Raw genomic sequence first — 14,330 nt, 5'->3', positions numbered from 1 at the left:
CCTACCTGCCATTTGGTTCTTGGAGTTTAATTTTTGCCTAGAACTTACATTAATCTTAGTAGTTATATGAACACAACTGCATTTAACATGTACTAATCAAAGAATAGCAAAAGAGGAAGAAGCCAAGTCAAGAGACACTCTATTCTCCCATAAATAACAGCTCTCTTATGAATAGCCTCATGTGTAACTGATCTGACAAAATCTATCACCTTGAGAGGCAGGTTTTTTATTAACTAAGCAATTCTCCGATTTTACTCAAAAGCTTGGAAGAAAACCAGCACACACGTGAGAGTAGTAAATTATTCCTTCAGTCACATGATGGGGTTTAATTAATCAAACATTGACCTTTTAATATGTAAAATGCACTACTGAATATACAAAGCAAATACGACATATTTTCTGCCTTCAAGTTGCTTACTATTTAGGCACAAATAAACCATAAAAGATAATATGCATTGGAGTGAGAGAAATACAATAATAAAAGGTAAATTTAAATTATGATAAAATAAGGAAATACTTATCTCATTGAGATGGAGGGGGGCTTCTTAAAAGATGGGATTTTTGAGCAGAAGCCTCATAGACCTGATACACTTAAGAAGAAATAAACTGTGAAGAATCCAACAGACAAGATTTGTTCAGGAAATGATAAGGCATTTGATGTAGCTGAGGGATGGGATGTGAAATAGGAATAGGGAGAATGACTGGACAGAGATATGGGAAACAAATCAGAGTCAGTGTAGCACAGTGGTTACAAGTGGTAGCCTTAGACTTTGGTTTGATTGTTGACTCCGCTAATAAGCAACTAAGTGAGTTTTTGCACACTCGGCCCTCAGTTTTCTGATCTGTAAAATGAGACTAATGGTTACCTGGTATTCTAATAGGGAGGACTGAATGATTCAGTTCATGAAAAACTCTTAACAGACTACTTCGCACAAGACAAGAACTCAATAAATGGTGTCTACTATTATTACTGTTGTGTTGCGATTTAAATTATTATATCATAGAATTGAATACTAAGTTAAGAAAGTTAGATGTTTTACTAAAGAAAACAGCTCCAAGTATAGAAGTAAAATTTTACCCCAAAAGAAATTCATACCTTTTTTTCAAAAATAGCTATTATTCAAGATTCTTTTTGACCCAGCTCCCAGAGAAATGGAAATAAGAACACAAATAAACAAATGGGACCTAATGAAACTTAAAAGCTTTTGCACAGCAAAGGAAACCATAAACAAGACCAAAAGACAACCCTCAGAATGGGAGAAAATATTTGCAAATGAAGCAACTGACAAAGGATTAATCTCCAAGATTTACAAGCAGCTCATGCAGCTCAATTACAAAAAAACGAACAACCCAATCCAAAAATGGGCAGAAGACCTAAATAGACATTTCTCCAAAGAAGATATACAGATTGCCAACAGACACATGAAAGAATGCTCAACATCATTAATCATTAGAGAAATGCAAATCAAAACTACCATGAGATATCATCTCACACTGGTCAGAATGGCCATCATCAAAAAATCTAGAAACAATAAATGCTGGAGAGGGTGTGGAGGAAAGGGAACACTCTTGCACTGTTGGTGGGAATGTAAATTGATACAGCCACTATGGAAAACAGTATGGAGGTTCCTTAAAAAACTACAAATAGAACTACCATACAACCCAGCAATCCCACTACTGGGCATATACCCTGAGAAAACCATAGTTCAAAAAGAGTCATGTACCAAAATGTTCATTGCAGCTCTATTTACAATAGCCAGGACACGGAAGCAACCTAAATGTCCATCGACAGATGAATGGATAAAGAAGATGTGGCACATATATACATATATATACATATAGATGTATATGTGGCACATATATACATATATATACATACATATACATATAGATGTGGCTGGAATATTACTCAGCCATAAAAAGAAATGAAATGGAGGTATTTGTAATGAGGTGGATGGAGTTAGAGTCTGTCATACAGAGTGAAGTAAGTCAGAAAGAGAAAAACAAATACAGTATGCTAACACATATATACGGAATCTAAGGAAAAAAAAAAAAAAAGGCCATGAAGAACCTAGTGGCAAGACGGGAATAAAGACACAGACCTACTAGAGAATGGACTTGAGGATATGGGGAGGGGGTGGGGTGAGATGTGACAGGGTGAGAGAGTGTCATGGACATATATACACTACCAAATGTAAAATAGATAGCTAGTGGGAAGCAGCCGCATAGCACAGGGAGATCAGCTCGGTGCTTTGTGACCACCTAGAGGGGTGGGTTGGGGAGGGTGGGAGGGAGGGAGATGCAAGAGGGAAGAGATATGGGAACATACTGTATATGTATAACTGATTCACTCTGTTATAAAGCAGAAGATAACACACCATTGTAAGGCAATTATACTTCAATAAAGATGTTTAAAAAAATAGCTATTATTTCTGATTATAAAAATAATACATATTGACTGCAGAAAGTCTGAGAAGCATAAAAAGAAAATTAAAAACTACCCTTTATCATGTGGAGAAAAGGGAACCCTCCTACACTATTGGTGGGAATGTAAATTGGTGCAGCCGCTATCGAGAACAATATGGAGGTTCCTTAAAAAACTAAAAATAGAACTACCATGTGACCCAGCAAGCCCACTCCTGGGCATATAGCCAGAAAAGATGAAAACTCTAATATGAAAAGATACATGCACCCAATGTTCATAGAAGTACTGTTTACAATAGCCAAGACATGGAAGCAAACTAAATGTCCATCAACAGATGAATGGATAAAGATGTGGTGTATATATATATATATGTATATATATATATACACAATGGAATATTACTCAGCCGTAAAAGAATGAAATAATGCCATTTGCAGCAACATGGATGGACCAAGAGATCATCATACTTAGTGAAGCAGAGAAAGACAAATATCATATGATATCACTTAAATGTGGAATCTAAAAGAATGATATAAATGAATTTATTTACAAAACAGAAATAGACTCACAGACATAGAAAACAAACTTATGGCTACCGAAGGGAAAAGGGTTGAGGAGGGATAAATTAGGAATTTGGGATGAACAAATATACACTACTATATATAAAATAAACTACAAGGTCCTACTGTATAGCACAGGGAACTACAGTCAATATCTTGTAATAATCTATAACAGAAAATAATCTGAAAAAGAATACACACATACATAACTGAATCACTTCACTTTGCTGTACACTTGAAACTAACACAGCATTTCAACTATGCTTCAATTTTAAAAAATGATGTCATATACAGGTCAGCACTTTATCAAAAACAAAACCAAAAACGAAAAACAACCATTGTCCCATCAAAGATAACTACTACCAATAGTTTAGAATATTTTCTTTTTTGATAGATTTCTTTCCAGTTATTTCTGTGCAACCTATGAACTACCTATCTGGCTACTTACCTATCTATTTACCTGTATATATTTTCTAAAAATGTACTTTACTATTTCACTATTTTTTACATGGCTAGAGAAGAAGTTAAAGTCAATCCTCTGAAAGGGAAGACAAAAGGGATGAGCAGAGAGAAGCCAAGATGAGAGACAGTTTTAGACTTAGAGAAAGACAAGGAGGACGAGAGGGAAGAAGAGAGGAATCTGAGGAAGAGACAGAAAGACAGAGATTTATCTCCTTGACTTCTGACATCTTTCTCATTTTTGGTTGTGAATTTCCTCAAGGGGTGAAATTACTTTTGTCCTTCAACTGGAGTCGTATCCTGTATTAAAAAACAAGACCTACGGTTAAATAAGGATCTCATTTTTTTTTCCAATTCTACTTTTCAAAACTCCCTTGAAAAAGAAAATGAGAACTCTACTCCAACTTGCTTTAGTTCAACATTCTAACAAACAGCCAAGGTTCCTCACTTTACATCCTGTTTCTAACTTAAGAGCAAATCTGCTATCAGAATCAGACGAGGAAGGACAGTGCCACTGAAGACCTTCTCAGCTCAGTGTCAGCCCCTCTTCATCAGTGGCCATTCACATGTATTTAACATGTCAGTTCATCTTTCCAACCAGGCACTGCATCTCTTCAGAGCTCTATTTCCCAAATGGTGCCAGCAATAAAAATTCTGTCATTAACACTGAACCAACAGTAACTATATAAAAAGATCCACTGTCGAGTGCATAAAATTTATTCCTTTTTTAAAATAGTATTTTTATTTTTAGCATCCCTTGGTGCTGACTACATTTAATTGGTTGACTCAGTCATCAATCAAGCATTCGCTTATTTTCCAAATGAATACTGAGTGCCCTGTGCAGTAAAAAGAGCCTTGGCTCTGTAGGCAGACCAAACCGAGTTCAATTTTTAGCTCCATTATTTAATAGTTTTGGGACACTGGGCAAGTAACTTAACTTCTCTGAGCCAATGTTTCTACATTGTCAAATGGGGATAAAAATATCTATCTTATTAAGATGCTGTGAAGATCAAATAATTTTTAAAACAAACAGTATGCAACAAATGTTTTTTTCTCCATGTTTTTACATGCTACAGATGTTAAAGATGATTAAGATACAGACGCCCCCCTCCCCCATCCAGGAGAATCTTAGAGATTAAAAAGGGTCAAACTACAGAAACAGTTGTAATATATTAAAAAAAGTGATAAGTGATAGCAGGGATAAAGAATGCTAGCGTGGGTCAGATGAGAGCTCATATCTTGTTAGAGGATCAGAGAAGATTCCACAGGGGAAGCAGCATGTGAACTGAACTAACTTATTTCAGAGTAGGTAGACAAAGTGAGAGGCAGGGACTTAGAATGGAAGGTAGAAAAGGCACCCCAAACAAAGGGGATAGTTGGAACAAATGATGATATGATGACAATGACAATGATAATAATGAAAATAATGGTGATGTCAAACATTCATTCAAGCTTACTATGTTCCAGGTACTTTTCTAAGCTTTTAAATATATTAACTACTTTAATCCTCAAAACAATCCTAGGAGGAAACTGAGATGCAGAGATGTTAAGTTCTTGCTGAGGGTCACAAAGGTAGAAAACGGCAAGGTAAGCGTTCAAACCCAGGTTGTCTGTCCCCAGAACCTGCACTCTGACCCACTACCCAGACTACTTCTCTAACAAAAGCACACAGGCAAACACTGCCTAGGATTCCACGAAACAGCAATAAACCTTCACAAATGAGTAGCTTAACTTCAACCATTAAATCAACAAATATGTATTTATTGCATCCCTATATTTTCTTATTTGATGATCCAGGCAGAACTCTTTCAACATAATTTAAGGGCTGTAATTACTCATTTATGTTTAAAAATCATTTCAATACATTTTCATTAGAACTGAGTACTCATTCAGGAAACCCTGCAGATATTTATTACGAGGCAGCTGACATGCACATCCATGTAATATACTGTATTTGCAATGGATTCTAAAGAAAAAAAAAAAAAACTTGGGAAGGAGGAAAAGAAGAAAAAGCAGAGACCTATCAATCATAAGAGGGTGATATAGCGGAAAAATCTTGGAAGACCTGTGGGGTTCTAGTCTTGCTCTCTCTGACCAGCTGTGTGCACATATCACGTTTCTTGAGATTTTAGGACTCAGGGCATTAGAGTTTTATGACTTTGTTTCTCATTTGATGACCATTCACAATTGTACTAATTCAAAAGCCCCAAAATCCTCACCCTGTCACAATTTAATGTCTTCACATGGTACTTTATAGATATGATAATAAGTTTTTAACATATCTTTTTGGAGGGCTACCTTTCATTACTAACAAATGGTTGACCTGATGCAAAAGTAAAAAATCACCTGAAACATATACTGCTTCTACTCAGCTGCTGGTGCTCTTGTATCAAAAGGAAACTACAGCCAAAGAACAAAACCCTCACTCTTTTTATCCAAAGCCAGAGTTATTTTCTCTCTCACACTGAAATCTCATTTCTAATGTTCCATGATATTAAATTTATAAAAATGAGTATGAAATCTTTTGAATTTATCATGTGCCTACACCAAAAGGACAATTGCAAGAAAAGCTATCTCATCTCCCATATGCCAGAAAAAGGTAATCACAGGAAGTTAAAACAACTTCCTATGATAGAGCATAAGGTAGCATTTCAAATATTCCACTCTCACTGAATTAAAACTTAGATTTTTATTTGATTTCTGAAAGAGACTGAAATTTATAATATTAGTTATGACTGTTGGTTTCATTTATAAACCAAGAAAGTAGTTTAAACATCTGTTTGATTATCACCACTTCCTTTCATTATGGGAGTCCATTATAATTGGTTTGATAACTGGATTTGTCAATTATACAGTCCACACCAATCAACCACAATGAAATGCTTAAGGAACCAATGGTATAAAACTAAAATTCCTTTTTCACGTAGTTATCACAATTTTAATATAATTCGTCCATATGTGGAGATAAAAATCTGCCAGTGGTGAAATTATTTGGAATAGGCAAGAAATTGGCGCTGGAGAGAGTAAGATTGGGGGAGTTACTATTATCACAAGTACATTAAAGTAAATGTCGACACAGTGCATCACAATGTCCCCGACACTGGACCGTAGGTGCCTAACATTTACGGCGTGAGCGCTAGAGTGTCTAGTAAAGAAGAAACTCTTACGGTAGCATTCTGAAACAAGTGTTACTAGGTTAAACAAGAAACTACTTATGCCTTGAACTTCTTTTTATTCAAAAGGTTAAGAACCATTTGAATAAGGTTTTATAAAAGAAAAAAATAAAGCATTTGGGAACATTTTAAAGAAAACCACAGAGAGAAAACATTTAGTAGTTAGAAACAAAACTGGTATTATGATTATAATAAATGTAAACTCTTGGTCTATATCATTTCAATAAATACTTAAGGAGTAATTAGATGTGAATGTTTTTTTCCCCTCCCCAAGTAAATCCAGTAACATGAAAACGCCATTTCTTTTTACTCCACTAGAGGGTAGTCTCTCAAAACCAGGGCTGGAGTCATGAATCCAACCTGTTTTTGACCTGTTGATAAATTAATCCTCATGTTGCGTCCTTTTCAACAAGATGTTTCTCTAGGATGCTAACTAAGGTTGTAAAACATGCATTTTTTTAAATTGCTGCCTATTTACTCACAGGTGTCCTTGCAGAAACATACATCACTATGCTTTTCTGTGTTTCTTTTCAAATCTCTGATAATTCAGTGGGTGTTTTACATGTGGTGTATATAGTATATTTTCCTGGTAAATATAAATTCTGAGTTAATAGGTCTTAAGAACAAAGAGAAATCATTTTCTTGAGGGTTTAATTTTATTGCAGGTGAAGTTCTTCCCCAGAGTTAGTAAAGCATGCACCCTAACACACACACACAGATACCTACTAACACCCTGACACACGTACCCATTCATATGTGGCTGGCAAATTAATTTCATCACATAAGGAGAAGTGAGTGACTGTTAACCAGAAAAATATATTTTTTAAAATACCCTCTTAATATGCCAATGTTGTGAATTATAGAGAAGCAAATATATGCTTAATTTTTAAAAACTGGTCAGTCCAGGTCAGAAATGCCATTGCTTTAAAAACAAACAAAAAAAGTGTTATTGAACAACAAGCACATATGCTAAATTAAGTAGGACCTACAGAAAACCAAATGCCACTCAAACAGTTTTAAGCCGCTCTTCTTAAATAATACAGCCCTTGGTGAACTTCACAGAGAAGGAGTCAGAAGCTCTGCATCCCTCTCAGGTGCTTTTAATATTTGGGAAATCCTTATTAGTAATGTGTCCTGCTATTTCCAGAGAGAAAACACAGTTTCTCTGAATGACTGAGAATCCAAAAATGGGAAAACTTGTCAAAAATTCCTCCCCCTCAAAAAAAAGGAAGGAAGGAAGCAAAAAACGGAAAGAAGAAGCGCGGGGGGGGGGGGGAGGGAGGGAAGGAGGGAGGGAAGGAAGGGAGGAAAAAAGGGAGGAAAGAAGGAGAGAAGGAAGGGAATGATACCTAGGAAAATAAGCAAGGCTGTTTCACTTATTTGTATCCTAAGTAGCAGTGTCACAGAACAGACAGGTTGTTTCAGCCAACCAGACGGGAGCAGCTGCGAGCGCTACATCTTGGCAGTCCGAAGCGATTGGCTCCTCTCTGGGGAGTGGAAGGTGTTCAGTTATTAATGACCGCTGAGCAGGCAGCAGCACCATGTCAGTGTGACAACCGATCGGGCGAACGATGCACCACTAACCACCATGGAAACGAGGAGAAATAAAGCCAGCTCCCAGGGTCTCTCTTCACTGGATTGAGGGCTTCAGCCTGCCGACTGAGAGAAAGAGTTCCAGGGAAAAGAAGGAATCCCAGCTGCAGCCTCCCGCCTTCGTTTACATTTCAGAATACAGAGATAAGATTGCTTGCATGTGTGCATATCTATAGTACACGTTTGTGTATACTTTAGTACACACACGTATGCACCTATTTACACCCGGGCAAGAACACAACCATGTGATTATAGCAACTAAGGAGCTGAGGAATCCAGCACGCAGGGACACAGAAGGTGGTGTAGCACAGAAACCGCTTTTACAGGGTAAGTTTGAAATATGCATTTCTATATAAATATGCTCTATTTCTTGTTTAGTTGATGCTCTTTTTTTTTTTTTTACACCTAAATTCTCCTCTGACGTTCTCTTCCTGTCTGAATTCTGAGAGCAGTTTTCTTTCCATTTCATTTTTGAGAGGAAATTCAAATGCAAAAGCCCTCTGGCTCTGTGTATGCCTAGCTGTGTTTGTGGGATTCTCCAACATGAATTTTACTAGCTTGAACGCCCATCAGAGGATGTGAGTGGGAGAGAAAATGCAGTGCTGGGGTGGGGGGGAGGAGGAGAGAAAGGAGGGACAGAGAAGATAAGGGGACAGTGGGAGAGAAGACCAGAGGAGAAAAGGAGAGGGAGAGGGGGCGAGGGAATTTTGCTTTCTCTTCACAGTACTTGTAATGAAAAGCAGATCACACATCATTCTGTGTTTTGAAACCAACCCCCCAAATGGGGCATTTTTCTCCCTTTCACCTAGTGGTTGGAGATTTAACACAAATGCTGCTGTATGTCAAGAGCCAACACCACTAAGCAGAGTGGCAGAATGAGCATATCACAAACAGTTACTGAATTTCTGCCAGGCTACATCTTATGGATTGGGGTAAATGACTTCCCTTTAATAACATCCCCTCGCTGGTCTGAAGGGACAGTGCAAATGTCTGATTGCTTATGCAGCTGCAACTCTAGGTAAAAGGATCCCATGAACCAGAAGAGTTCTAATCTTTTTTGGTAATTAACAGGATCACAGCAGGATGGCTTTAAAGTACATTTCCTATTTAAGAAGATTGTTTGTTCAAACCAACGGCTATATTCCCTTTGCTGTTACTGAGCTAGAAGGCTTCATTCGCCTCTAATTTATTCATTTTTAACAATATGTCCTTGTTTCCGTGCTTTTAATTTTCGTGAAAGCAAGGCTATGAGAATGAGTTGAAGCTTCCTCATTTAGTGAAAAGGGGACAATGTGAAAAAAAAAAAAAAAAAGAAGTAAGGATTCAAAATATCTATCTAGAAAACAGCGTGCCCTGGCACTATAAATACTGCTTATACCCTGTATTCCTCCTCTTTAGCTTCAGGAGCAATGCCTTTGAGACAGAATTACTCTCAGTAAACTATGAGCATCTATGCAGCGATGATTCATGGTATACAGTGTGGGTTAATTTATACTTCCAGTCGTGTGAAAGGAAGCCAGCTACTTAGAATATGCTTTCAAACAGACAATGTCAATTGAGGATGTTATGGAAACATTCACTACCCCCTTTAACGGATCCTGTAAAGATATTAAAGCAAACCAAGTATTTACATTTCATCTTCTGCAGCTCCCTCCTCCTTTCCTTTAGGTCAACTAACCAAATAGTTAATGGAGACTGCTTCTTTTGAACTGCACGTTATTTTTTTTCTACAACCGTAATTTCAGAGTTTTTATTCGTTTTCTAGTTTATAATATGAGCCAAAACCAAGAGACAATAACCAGCCACTTAGATCCTGCCACTTTCCCATACATGTGTCAAAAAATGAGTCACTTTACAGTATGTAAGGTAAGAAGTCAATTAATTCCAGGGACCTTTGTAAATGATGACAAAAAAGCAGCTCTGACAATATTCCGTGGGCTTCGATTTTCCCTCTGTAAAATGAATAAGTTTAAGAAGAGGTTTCCTGCCCAGAGTGAAAAATGAAAGGTGCTGAAGCATTAGCTCAAAATATTGGCAAGTTTGCTCACTCTGCCTCAAACGCCACACGCGATCTATAGGAAAACAAAATGATTCATTACAAAGAGGAAAAGGTATATTTGCTTTTCTGCTATGCATTAGAAGTGTGCCTTCTGCCACAGAACAGATCTGATATTTTTGAGGTACCTCCTAAGTTCCTAGCCAAGAGAAAAAGCTTGAAGCAGATATTCAACCTCCGGATTTCAAACTCCTGTATAATGTAGCATTGCAGTATTGATTTCAGTTTTTCCTAGACCTTTTCTGGGGAAACTTTCCATACCAAACACACACATTCTTAAATCCTACCCAACCTATTTTAAAATTGCAATCAATGACATCTAAGAACAGTGGATTCACTCTTTAACCTTGGTAAAGCTCACATACATATTTTGTGGATTACAGAGATCAATAGTGTGCCCACTTGAGTCTGAGAAATACAATCACTCCAGAACCCCGGGGTTGTCACTCAGTGTGTGCCAGGGAGTTTGGTGATCTGATGAGCATCTACCAATGCCAGATGATGGACATACAAGCATGCCTGCAAGACTTAACCACAGTCTCCCCCAATCATGTAGCTATACCAGAAATAATAGCTTTCTGGCAAGACAAGCTTCAAAGAACCATGTTTTCAGTGTTGCTTTTCACAGGCAACATGCTGAGTTAGAATGCTGATTAGTAGGTGGAATTTTTTTCTTTGGTTATTGTTGCTGCTGTTAATAGCTTAAAAAACAGTTGTATCAGCTTTCTAGCCCAGCAATTTATGGACCTATGAAAACAGTAATCAACTTATAATTCACTAACTGTATTTTATTATTTTTGATCTTTTTTACACCTACTCTTTTTTTTTTTTTTTTTGGCCACAGATGGGTTCGATGTTTTACTTTCTTCCCCCAACTCTGAATTTTTTCTGGTGCAAAATGCCTATGTAAAATGACATTGCGATATTTATTACAAAATAATTATGTTGATGAGAAAGGTTTGTAATCTGAGTTAAAAAATAACACTTATGTAAGTTAAATAGTATTACTTAATTAGCAGCCCCTGAAGATGGTCATAGATGAGATATCTGTTGGGGAATCTGAAGGAGATCGTTGAAAAGGAAGCTAATAGCATGCTAAAAAATGAGTCCCTACTTCTAGCCTCAGTGAGGATGCCCCCAAAGAATGATTTAAAATAATGTAGCTCCAGCCAATCTGGAGAAACACTGGACACATCTGCAGCCACTTAAAATGTTCCATGGAGACCTGCTTCTGAGGGTTTAATCACTTATGTATCCCTCCTCGGTCCCATGCAACTAAATAAAGCAGGTAAACATGAGGCAACAGATCAGTATATCTCGTCAGGGCTGCCAAAGGTAAAGCTCTTTTATGTTGGCTGCGAGAGCAGCACTTAGGAAAGCTTCCCAGCGTAGCAACTGAACACAGGTCCTGCACACTGTGCAGTGCATGCCTCCCTGGCTCTCTTCTGATGAAGTGACGTCTGGTTTGACACCTAGCAAGTAGTACATGACAGCAATCATTCCCTCGGCCACAAAGTAAAAGGAAATCAAACTTCATATAAAGAAAGCAGGTGGTGCCAGAGGATAGAAAAAGTAACAGGGAGAAATATAAATGTTTCTTTAACCTGATGGGAGGGGTAGAAATAGATCTCAGTTGGCGCTATTTAGAAGTCATTAAGTCAAGGGGAGCAGAGATGACAAAATGTTCATCTCAAATTTTGTGAAGAAATGCAGTGCCCGCCGGGCCATCTACTGTATTTGCATAATTGTCATATTTGTATATAACTGTTTGCTACTATGTTAATTTATCTTTAGGTTGTGATGAAGGAGGGCTATTTTTTAAGGTGCCATTCATAAAAGCACATTACACAACCTCAGCGTGGGGAAATGAAGAAGGGGAAGAGATTTTCGTATAATAGTAGAATTTTAGGATTGAATGGGACCTTTGGTAAATGGTCTAATGTGCTCGTTTTACTGGGGAAGAAACTGAGGCCCAAAGGGTTTAACATCTTTACCCCAAATCACTCAGCTCTTTTTTGGAGGCCTAGGGTAGAACCCCTCACAGTGCTCCCTCCAGCAGCCTGTTAAAGGTCTGCCTACTCACTCTTCCAAAGATAATACTCTTTAAAAAGTAAAAGAAAAGACTCATAGATATATGCAAAAAAAAAAAAAAAAAAACTTAAGGAGGTGTTTATCCAGATAATCAAGTACTCTAAAAGTAAAAGCAGACATTCAACAATAGAAGCCATATGATTTGTTAAGTACCTCACAACCAAATATTTGTCTTTGGGATGTAGTCTACTATATTCTGTAATAAGTCATAAAAATTAGAGATTTGCCCTGTTTTTAAAACATCTTAATAATAACACTGCTCTCCTTCACCTATAGAAATTCAGCTATTGATCAGCCACTGTAAGTTTTCCCAGGAATTCTGAAGAGACTCTCCAATCCTTTTTTACTGAGTTTACCAGTAATATTTTAAGGCACTTACATGTGTCCTCTTTATATGCAGTGTCCATTCTCAGGCTTTGCTTCTACACCTCACAGAGGAAATTCTCAGAATAGCAATCCCTACTTTCCTCTCTCCATCTCCCCCATTCTGCCTTACGTTTTCATTTCCAAAGTTAAAAGTGAGAGCCTTTGTAGACAGTGACATACCTCCTTAATTTCACAGCCCTATTTTTTTCTTTTTGGCAAATTTCTCTGTTTCTAAATGTGCTCTCCACATTTCGCTAAGATAATAGCAATGAACGGACCCAAAAACTTTGAGGAAGTAAAGGAGGATACAAAAAAATAACACAGCAATTGTGACTATTTGTTTAAGAGCTATACTGTGTACAGAGTAAATGACATTTGCTCCTCCCAACAACCTGCTGAGGGAGTAATGATGATCACCTCTCTTAAGATTGGAGAATTAAGTTCTGTGAGGTTAGAGACTTGTGACAGTCAGGGAGCTAACATGTGGAGGAGCTGGGTAGCCTCACTCCAAAGATGGTACAGCAATGATCATAGTACCTGGCACTCTGTGAGCCCATTAGTAAATATTCGTTCCCTTTTCCCTGAAATCCCACTCTAGCCTAACCCTTCCAAGTTTTATGCCCTTTGTACCATACCACACTATATGTGGATAGATTTCTGCAATTAAAAATCTGTACTTCTTAATTTACATCACAGCTAATAATATGCCCAAGTTAAATTGAAAAAAAAAAAAACACACACACACAACCAACATCTATTCTTGGAGAAAAAGATTCATGTCTTCTACCTATTCATCCATATGTTTGTCTGACAGCATTAGCACTCTGATAAACAGATACTTGGCAAAGGTCTCAAAAATTGGATAAAATGTGATGAGTAAATTATTCAGGCATGTTCCAGGTTGTTGGAAAATTAAGAGCAAAGTCCTCAAAGTCATTTGAAGCACCACCAATGGATAAAGTTGACTAGAAAAGCAGCTTCTTTGGCATCTCCTTTCTAGTTAATCTTGGAGAGAAAATGGCACACAAAGACCTCAAAATGCCAGTAAATTTATTCAGATTATTCTGAGGGCCCTTTCTAACGGAGATTTTATCTTTCAAAAGTAATGTCATCCTTGGAATAAATGAAAATCCCTGAAACACATGTTCTAAAGGTTATCATGTAAAGCTTTACTTGCAGAAGGTGAAGCATTCTACAGATAATCAGCTACTGTGTTTAAGAAGGGGTGTAAACATCACCACTTTTTTCCATGTCTGCATTGAAAAGGCCCATGGACTCCCCAGTGACCCACTGAAAGGCTTAGCATCAACAAGCAATATTTTCTATTTCCAGAGGCCTGAAACCCCTGGGATTTAATTCCCTGAGGAGTGAGAAAGGAGGCAGTGTTTCCTGACTTGTACAAAGCAGTGACTCCAGGAAGGGGAGAACGTATGCCCCTGGAACTGAGCCTGCTAACGGGCCATGGCCAAGCAATGGCCTTCAGCAAGTCTCAGGACTTGCAACACCTGCCAATGACATGAGTAATACTGAATATTTTCATTACAGAAAATACTTAGAGAGGCCTCATTTGCATTGTGGTAGAGAGGACTGAATGCACTTTATTACAA

General features: G+C 37.5%; 2 protein-coding genes across 5 annotated transcripts in view; one reads left to right on the top strand and one right to left on the bottom strand.

Moving 5' to 3' along the window:
- The window catches only part of IMMP2L (inner mitochondrial membrane peptidase subunit 2), a 901,263-nt gene that overhangs the window by 429,061 nt on the left and 457,872 nt on the right, over positions 1 to 14,330 (bottom strand). The gene's annotated exons all lie outside the window — the stretch shown is intronic.
- The window catches only part of LRRN3 (leucine rich repeat neuronal 3), a 38,691-nt gene continuing 32,382 nt past the window's right edge, over positions 8,022 to 14,330 (top strand). The window contains exon 1 of the mRNA XM_036863027.1: positions 8,022 to 8,537. The gene's annotated coding sequence lies outside the window, so the exon portion shown is untranslated. The remainder of the gene's footprint in view (positions 8,538 to 14,330) is intronic.

Source organism: Balaenoptera musculus, chromosome 9 (genome assembly GCF_009873245.2).
Source record: "Balaenoptera musculus isolate JJ_BM4_2016_0621 chromosome 9, mBalMus1.pri.v3, whole genome shotgun sequence".
Classification (NCBI taxonomy): Eukaryota; Metazoa; Chordata; class Mammalia; order Artiodactyla; family Balaenopteridae; genus Balaenoptera; species Balaenoptera musculus.
This window is presented reverse-complemented; position numbering and strand designations above follow the sequence as displayed.